This window comes from Dendrobates tinctorius, unplaced genomic scaffold, assembly GCF_039654945.1.
Source record: "Dendrobates tinctorius isolate UK_male_01 unplaced genomic scaffold, ASM3965494v1 ptg000162l, whole genome shotgun sequence".
Lineage (NCBI taxonomy): Eukaryota > Metazoa > Chordata > Amphibia > Anura > Dendrobatidae > Dendrobates > Dendrobates tinctorius.
Window position 1 is genome coordinate 60954060 of NW_027361829.1, and position 8955 is coordinate 60963014.

Consider the following 8955-nt stretch of genomic DNA (forward strand, 5'->3'; position numbering starts at 1 on the left):
CTCCTGGTACAAAAATTTAAGCATTTCTTCTTTGTTTGATGGCTTGTAACTATCCATCTTCCTCCTGATTACATTCTAGAGGTTTTCAATGGGGTTCAGGTCTGGAGATTGGGCTGGCCATGACAGGGATTTGATGTGGTGGTCCTTCATCCACACGTTGATTGAGCTAGCTGTGTGGCATGGCACATTGTTCTGCTGGAAAAACAAGTCTTCAGAGTTGGGGAGCATTGCCTGAGCAGAAGGAATCAACTGTTTTTCCAGGAGAACCTTGTGTGCTGCTTGATTCATATGTCCTTCTCAAAGATTAACCTGCCCAATTCCAGCCTTGCTGAAGCATCCCCAGATCATCACTGATGCTCCACCAAATTTCATAGAGGGTGCAAGACACTGTGGCTTGTACGCCTCTCCTGGTCTCCATTGAACCATTAGATGACCAGGTGTTGGGCAAAGCTGAAAATTGGACTCATCAGAGAAGATTACCTTACTCCAGTCCTCTATGGTCCAATCCTTATGGTCTTTGGCAAACTTCAGCCAGGCTCTCCTTTGCTTCTCTTTGATAAAAGGCTTTTTTCTACCTGCCTCTAGGAGCCTGTTACAAACTGTTATTGCCATGCACTTCACCCCAGCTGCCATTTGCCTTTCCTTTTGTAGGTCACTTGATGTCATCCTGCAGTTGCTGAGTGACCATCGATAAAGATGATGGTCATCCCGGTCAGTGAAGAGTCATTTTCGCCTTCTTCTGGTCTGTAGCTTGGTTGTCCTCAATGTCTGCTGCTTGACCTTGTTGTAGTGGACTGCCATATTAGAAATTTTAACCCCTTCCCGACCTTTGACGCCACGTAGGTGTCATGAAAACTTGTGCCAGTCCGACCCATGACTCCTATGTGGCATCATGAATTCAAAGCCCCCCTGTGGGTCAGGTGACCAGGGTTACTGAAAGGTCACCTGACCTGCACACACAGGCCCCTATCTACTTCACCCCGGGGGGTGGCTTAGCCCCCACATGGCTACAATCGCTCTGATTGGCTGTTAAAAGTGAAACAGCCAATCAGAGCGATTGTACTATTTCAGCAATGAAATTTGGAGAAATATTACAATCCAGCCATGGCCAATGCTTCAATAGCATCTGCCATGGCTGGAGACACCGATCAGACCCCCACCCACCGACTGATGGCGCCGATCAGCCGCCGCCACCAAATGACGGCGCCGATTGGCCACCGCCGTCATCATCTGCTCCCTCTCCCCTTCCCTCCACTCCCCCGCCTTCCGATCACCCCCCTCACCCTGCATAGTGCCTCTGATGTCCCTCTGTCCATCCCGGTGTCCCACCATCTCGAATCATGGGTGCCGCTATCTTGGAAAATGGCTGGCGCATACGCAGTGCTCCCGCTGGAATCTTTGGGCTGCAGATTCATTCATTTATTTTGATCACTGTGATAAACTTTCACAGTGATCAAAATAAAAAAGTAATTAAACCCCGTTTATCACCCCCATAGGTAGGGACAAATAATAAAATAAAGAAAATATTTAATTTTCCATTAGGGTTAGAATTAGGGTTAGGGTTGGAATTAGGGTTAGGGTTGGAACTAGAGTTAGGGTTAGAAATAGGGTTAGGGTTATAAATAGGGCTTAGGGTTAGAAGTAAGGATAGGGTTGGAAATAGGGTTAGGGTTGGAATTAGGGATAGGGTTAGGGTTAGAATTAGGGTTGGAATTAGGGTTAGGTTTGGAATTAGGGTTGGGATTAGGGTTAGGTTTGGAATTCAGGTTAAGGTTGGAATTAGGGTTAAGATTAGGGTTAGAGGTGGGTTGGGGTGGGGATTAGGGTAAGGCTTGTGGTTAGGGTTAGAGTTGGGATTAGGCGTAGGGGTGTGTTGGGGTTAGGGTTGTGGTTAGGGTTATGATTAGGGTTGGGATTAGGGTTAGGGGTGTGTTGGGATAAGGGTCAGAGTTAGAATTGAGGGGTTTCCACTGTTTAGGCACATCCCGGGGTTTCCAAACACGACATGGTGCATCCATTTATTGCAGCCAATTTTGCATTCAAAAAGTCAAACAGTGCTCCCTCCATTCCAAGCCCCGACGTGTGCCCAAACAGTGGTTTACCCCCACATATGGAGTATCAGTGTACTCAGGAAAAATTGCACAACAACTTTAGGGGTCTAATTTCTCCTGTTACCCTTGGGAAAATAAAAAATTGGGGCTAAAAAGATTATTTTTGTGGAACGTCTCTGAGTTATAAACTTCTGTGAAGCACTTGGGGGTTCAAAGTGCTCACCACACATCTAGATAAGCTCTTTGGGTGGTCTAGTTTCCAAAATGGGGTCACTTGTGGGGGTTTCCACTGTTAGGCACATCAGGGGCTCTGCAAGCGTAACATGATGCCCGCAGACCATTCCATCAAGCCGACATTTCAAAACGTCACTACTTGCTTTCCAAGCCCCGACGTGTGCCCAAACTGTGGTTCCCCCACATATGGGGTACAAGCGTACTCAGGACAAACTGTACAACAACTTTTGGGGTCCAATTTATCCTGATGATTTTTAGCCAACAATTTTTTATTTTCACGACTTTGCGTTATAAACTTCTGTGAAGCACTTGGGGGTTCAATTTGCTCACCACACATCTAGATAAGTTCCTTCGGGGATCTAGTTTCCAAAATGGGGTTACTTGTGGGGGGTGTCTACTGTTTAGGCACATCAGGGACTCTGCAAACGTAACATGACGCCCGCAGACCATTCCATCAAGTTGGCATTTCAAAATGTCACTATTTCCCTTCCGAGTCCCGACGTGTGCCCGAACAGTGGTTCCCTCCCACATATGGGGTACCGTACTCAGGACAAACTGTACAACAATGTTTGGGTTCCAATTTCTCCTGTTACCTTTGTGAAAATAAAAAATTGCAGGATAAAAAATCATTTTTTGAGGGAAAAAAATATTTTTATTTTCATGGCTCTGCGTTATAAACTTCTGTGATGCATCTGGGGGATCAAAATGATCACTATGCATCTAGATAAGTTCCTTAGGGGGTCTAGTTTCCAAAATGGCATCATTTGTGGGGGAGCTCCAAAGTTTAGGGACACAGGGACTCTCCAAACACGACATGGTGTCCGATACTGATTGGAGCTAATTTTCCATTCAAAAAGTCAATTGATTATCCTTCCTTTCTGAGCCCTGCCATGCGCCCAAACAGTAATTCCCCCCCACATATGGGGTACCAACATACTCAGGACAAACTAAACAACAACTTTTGGGGTCAAATTTGTCCTGTTACCCTTGGGAAAATAAAAAATAGTGGGTTAAAAAATCATTTCTGAGGAAAAAAAATGATTTTTTATTTTCACTGCTCTGTGTTATAAACTTCTGTGAAGTGCTTGGGGGTTCAAAGTGCTCACCACACATCTAGATAAGTTCCTCCGGGGGTCTAGTTTCCAAAATGGGGTCACTTGTGGGGGAGCTCCAATGTTTAGGCACACAGGGCCTCTCCAAACGCTGCATGGTGTCCGCTAACAATTGGAGCTAATTTTCAATTCAAAAATGACGCTCCTTCCTGGCCCTGCCGTGCGCCCAATCCGTGGTCTATGACCACATATGAGGTATCGGTGTACTCAGGAGAAATTGCCCAACAAATTTTAGGAACCATTTTATCCTCTTGCCCATGTGAAAATGAAAAAAACTGAGGCTAAAGGAAAATTTTTGTGAAAAAAAAGTCCTTTTTTTTCTATGGATCAATTTGTGAAGCACCTGGAGGTTCAAAGTGCTCACTATGTATCTAGATAAGTTCCTTGGAGGGTCTAGTTTCCAAAATGGGGTCACTTGTGGGGGAGCTCCAATGTTTAGGCACACAGGGACTCTCCAAATGCGACATGGCAATAGCTAATATTCCAGCATATTTTCCATTCAAAAAGTCAAATGGCGCTCCTTCCCTTCTGAGCCCTGCTTTGCGCCCAAACAGTGGTTTATTACCACATATGAAGTATCGGTGTACTCAGGAGAAATTGCCCAAGAAATTTTAGGATCGATTTTAACTTGTTACCCATGTGAAAATGAAAAAATTGATGCTAAAAGAAAATTTTTGTTGGAAAAATTAAAATGTCCATTTTTTCCAAATGTGAGGTCGTCCCTAAAAAAAATGGTTTTGTTAAGTTTGTTGTAAAAATGAGAAATCGCTTGTCAACTTTTAACCCTTATAACTCCCTAACAAAAAACTTTTGTTTCGAAAATTGTGCTGATGTAAAGTAGGCATGTGGGAAATGTTATTTATTAACTATTTTGTGTCACATAACTCTCTGGTTTAACAGAATAAATATTCAAAATTTGAAAATTGCGAAATTTTAAAAATTTTTTGTCATATTTCTGTTTTTTTCACAAATAAGCGCAATTATTATCAACCTAAATTTACCACTAACATGAAGCTCAATATGTCACAAAAAAATGTCAGAATCGCTAGGATGCGTTGAAGCATTCCAGAGTTATTACCTCATAAAGGGACAATAAAGGGACACTGGTCAGAATTGCAAAAAATGGCCTGGTCATTAAGGTCAAATTAGGCTGGGTCATGAAGGGGTTAAGGATGGAGGCAACATGACGCTAACTGTATCCCTCTGCTAGTAAAGCCAGAAATGAGCTCTTCTTTTCCTCACTCAAGACTTTTCTTTTCAACTCATTTGACATGGTTAAACATTATTTTAACATTCCTATTACTTTTGGGATATTACTAGCACTTGTTTTGCCATTCAGCTTGTCCTATTGCAAGAGGATTGTGAACACCACTGCAGGGTTTTTATACTTTCCTTCATTAAATATGATTTGGTTGAGGTGATCACCTAATCAGAAGCACATTAAGAAAAATAAGGTGTACACTGGTTGGAATTCAACTGACACTGGAATGGAATGACTGTCAGACATGTAGAGAAGCTGATTTTTATAAAACTGTGCAGTGGTCTCTTAATTTTTGCCAGAGCCGTATATATATATATATATATATATATATATATATATATATATATATATACACACACACAGTATGTAATACCAAGCCTGAGCTTTAGTGATGAACAGGTGTCAGCCATATACTCTCATAAATGAAATGGTACCTAGAGAGTTAAATAAAGACACACGCACAAAATCTGTGTGAAACTCAATATCTGTTTATTTTTAAAAATTGTTAAAAAAATTGTGTGGGCTTCTGCATAATTTTCATAACCTATATAGAATTAGTTTTAGTGTGCACTCAGCCCAATGATCATGAGGTGCTGGTGTAACAGACCAAAAGGTCCCTGATATGGACTAATTAAAATTCTCCGCACACTCTTGTGGATTATCTTTCAAAATAGCTCATTTTTTTTTATTTTTACAAACAATCAGGGAGCGTAACAGAATTATGGAGTGGAAGCGATTGTAATAACAAAACCAAGACGTTTCGGCTTCACCGGAGCCTTTGTCACAAAATCGGTGAATAATAAAGAGAAATACATCAAAAGCAAATATATCACAAGTAAATAACATAGCATGAGAACAAAAAAATCCTAAAATAAATATCAAAATAATATACCAATAAGGTAGTCATATACAGTATCAATAAATTAAACATAAAAGTGAAAAATTGAAAAAATAAGTAGTAAACACATATCATATGTGACCGGTAACCAATGGGTAGCCCATAGACATATATGGGGTGCAATTACCTTAATCCAATGCCAAAAGGAAGGATGCAGTATAAAGTGATAGAAGTCTCTGTAGTGCCCAGTAGAGGCTGCAAGGAATAGTGGTAAGATTAGTACTATGTATATAGAAAAGTTGAGGAAAAGACATACACAAGGAATCAAAATAAAGTTGAAAAGTTAAGACTGTTTGTACACTCATACATGTACAGAGAGGTATGAACATAGTAGAAATAACCTATGAAATGAATTAGGGCATAAGATGGCCAGCATACATATAGATTGCACAATGCCTATATAAATTGGTCAAAGGACCTATCAGAAATGCTGCCCCTATATCCCCTGTACAGTAGTACCAGTATGCAATAGTAGACCCATGAGTAGGGCAGCACGGTGGCTCAGTGGTGAGTCCTGGGTTCGAATCCCACCAAGGACAACATCTGCAAGGAGTTTGTATGTTCTCCCCGTGTTTGCGTGGGTTTCCTCCGAGCACTCGGGTTTCCTCCCACACTCCAAAGACATACTGATAGGGAATTTAGATTGTGAGCCCATCAGGGACAGTGATGAAAATATGTGCAAACTGTAAAGCGCTGCGGAATATGTTAGCACTAGTGTTGAGCATTCCGATACCGCAAGTATCGGAATTCCGATACCGACTTCCGATATTTTTTCAATATCGGAATTCGGCATCGGAATCGGAAGTTCAGTTGATTGACAGCCTGACGTCATCATGATGCGCGGTGTGTGCGCATCATGATGCGCCGTCATTTCGGGCCTTCCAGGGGTCTCTGCCGGCCTGCCGGGGGGCTGTGCCGGCCTGCCCGGGGGCTGTGTGGACTGCCCGGGGTCTGTACCGGCCTGCCGGGGGGCTGTGCCGGCCTGCCGGTGGTCTGTGCACCCTGTGGGGGTCTGTACCGGCCTGCCGGGGGGCTGTGCCGGCCTGCCGGTGGTCTGTGCACCCTGTGGGGGTCTGTACCGGCCTGCCGGGGGGCTGTGCCGGCCTGCCGGGGGGCTGTGCTGATGTCCGGGGGTCTGTGCAAGCATCGTCCGATGGGACTACAAGTCCCATCTGGCGATGCCTGCTACCATGACAGTGATTGACACATTAGCCAATGATGGGACAGTAGTAGTCCCATCATCCGGCTAATGTGTTAAATGTTAAAAAAAAAAAATACTACATACATACTACATGCATGCTACATACATACTACATGCTACATACATACTACATATATACTACATACATACTACATACATGCTACATACATGCTACATACATGCTGCATGCTACATACATACTACATACATACTACATACATACTACATGCATGCTACATGCATGCTACACACATACATGCATGCTACATACATACTACATGCATGCTACATACATACTACATGCATGCTACATACATACTACATGCTACATACATACCACATACATACTACCTACATACTACATATATACTACATGCATGCTACATACATACTACATGCTACATACATACCACATACATGCTACATACATACTACATATATACTACATACATACTACATACATACTACATACATACTACATGCATACTACATGCATACTACATGCATGCTACATACATACTACATGCATGCTACATACATACTACATGCTACATACATACCACATACATACTACATACATACTACATACTACATATATACTACATGCATGCTACATACATACTACATGCTACATACATACTACATATATACTACATGCATACTACATGCATACTACATGCATACTACATGCATGCTACATGCATGCTACATACATACTACATGCTACATACATACCACATACATACTACATACATACTACATACATACTACATGCTACATACATACTACATATATACTACATGCATGCTACATACATACTACATGCTACATACATACCACATACATACTACATACATGCTACATACATACTACATATATACTACATGCATGCTACATACATACTGCATGCTACATGCATGCTACATACATACTACATACATACTACATGCTACATACATACCACATATATACTACATACATACAATACATTCATACAATACATACATAGACATACAGTACATATAGCATAGAGTAACATACTTACCAATACTTGTCACATTGTTCCCCGAAGCCATTGTCTTTTCCGGAATAAATATTAACATAACAAACCACAAAAATACTCACCCACGATCCGAAGCAGTCCACGAGTGTGTCCCACGACGATCTTGGGTAGAGAACTGCAGCATCAGATGATGCTGCCGTTCTCTACGGGCTGCAGGAATCCAATGACGGAAGGTAGGTATCCTTCCGCACTGTATTCCTCCACCACTTAAAAAAAAAAAAGTCCCTAGTCTCACTTTATGCCATTGCTGTGTGGGAATTTCCCACACAGCAATGGCATAAAGTGAGACTAGGGACTTTTTTTTTTTTTAAGTGGCGGAGGAATACAGTGCGGAAGGATACCTACCTTCCGTCATTGGATTCCTGCAGCCCGTAGAGAACGGCAGCATCAGCTGATGCTGCAGTTCTCTACCCAAGATCGTCGTGGGACACACTCGTGGACTGCTTCGGATCGTGGGTGAGTATTTTTGTGGTTTGTTATGTTAATATTTATTCCGGAAAAGACAATGGCTTCGGGGAACAATGTGACAAGTATTGGTAAGTATGTTACTCTATGTTATATGTACTGTATGTCTATGTATGTATTGTATGAATGTATTGTATGTATGTAGTATATATGTGGTATGTATGTAGCATGTAGTATGTATGTAGTATGTATGTAGCATGCATGTAGCATGCAGTATGTATGTAGCATGCAGTATGTATGTAGCATGCATGTAGTATATATGTAGTATGTATGTAGCATGCATGTAGTATATATGTATGAATGTATGTAGCATGTAGTATGTATGTAGCATGTAGTATGTATGTAGTATGTATGTAGCATGCATGTAGTATGTATGTAGTATGTATGTAGCATGCATGTAGTATGTATGTAGTATGTATGTAGCATGCATGTAGCATGCAGTATGTATGTAGCATGCATGTAGTATATATGTAGTATGTATGTAGCATGCATGTAGTATATATGTATGAATGTATGTAGCATGTAGTATGTATGTAGTATGTATGTAGCATGTAGTATGTATGTAGTATGTATGTAGCATGCATGTAGTATGTATGTAGTATGTATGTAGTATGTATGTAGTATATATGTAGTATATATGTAGCATGTATGTAGCATGTATGTGGTATGT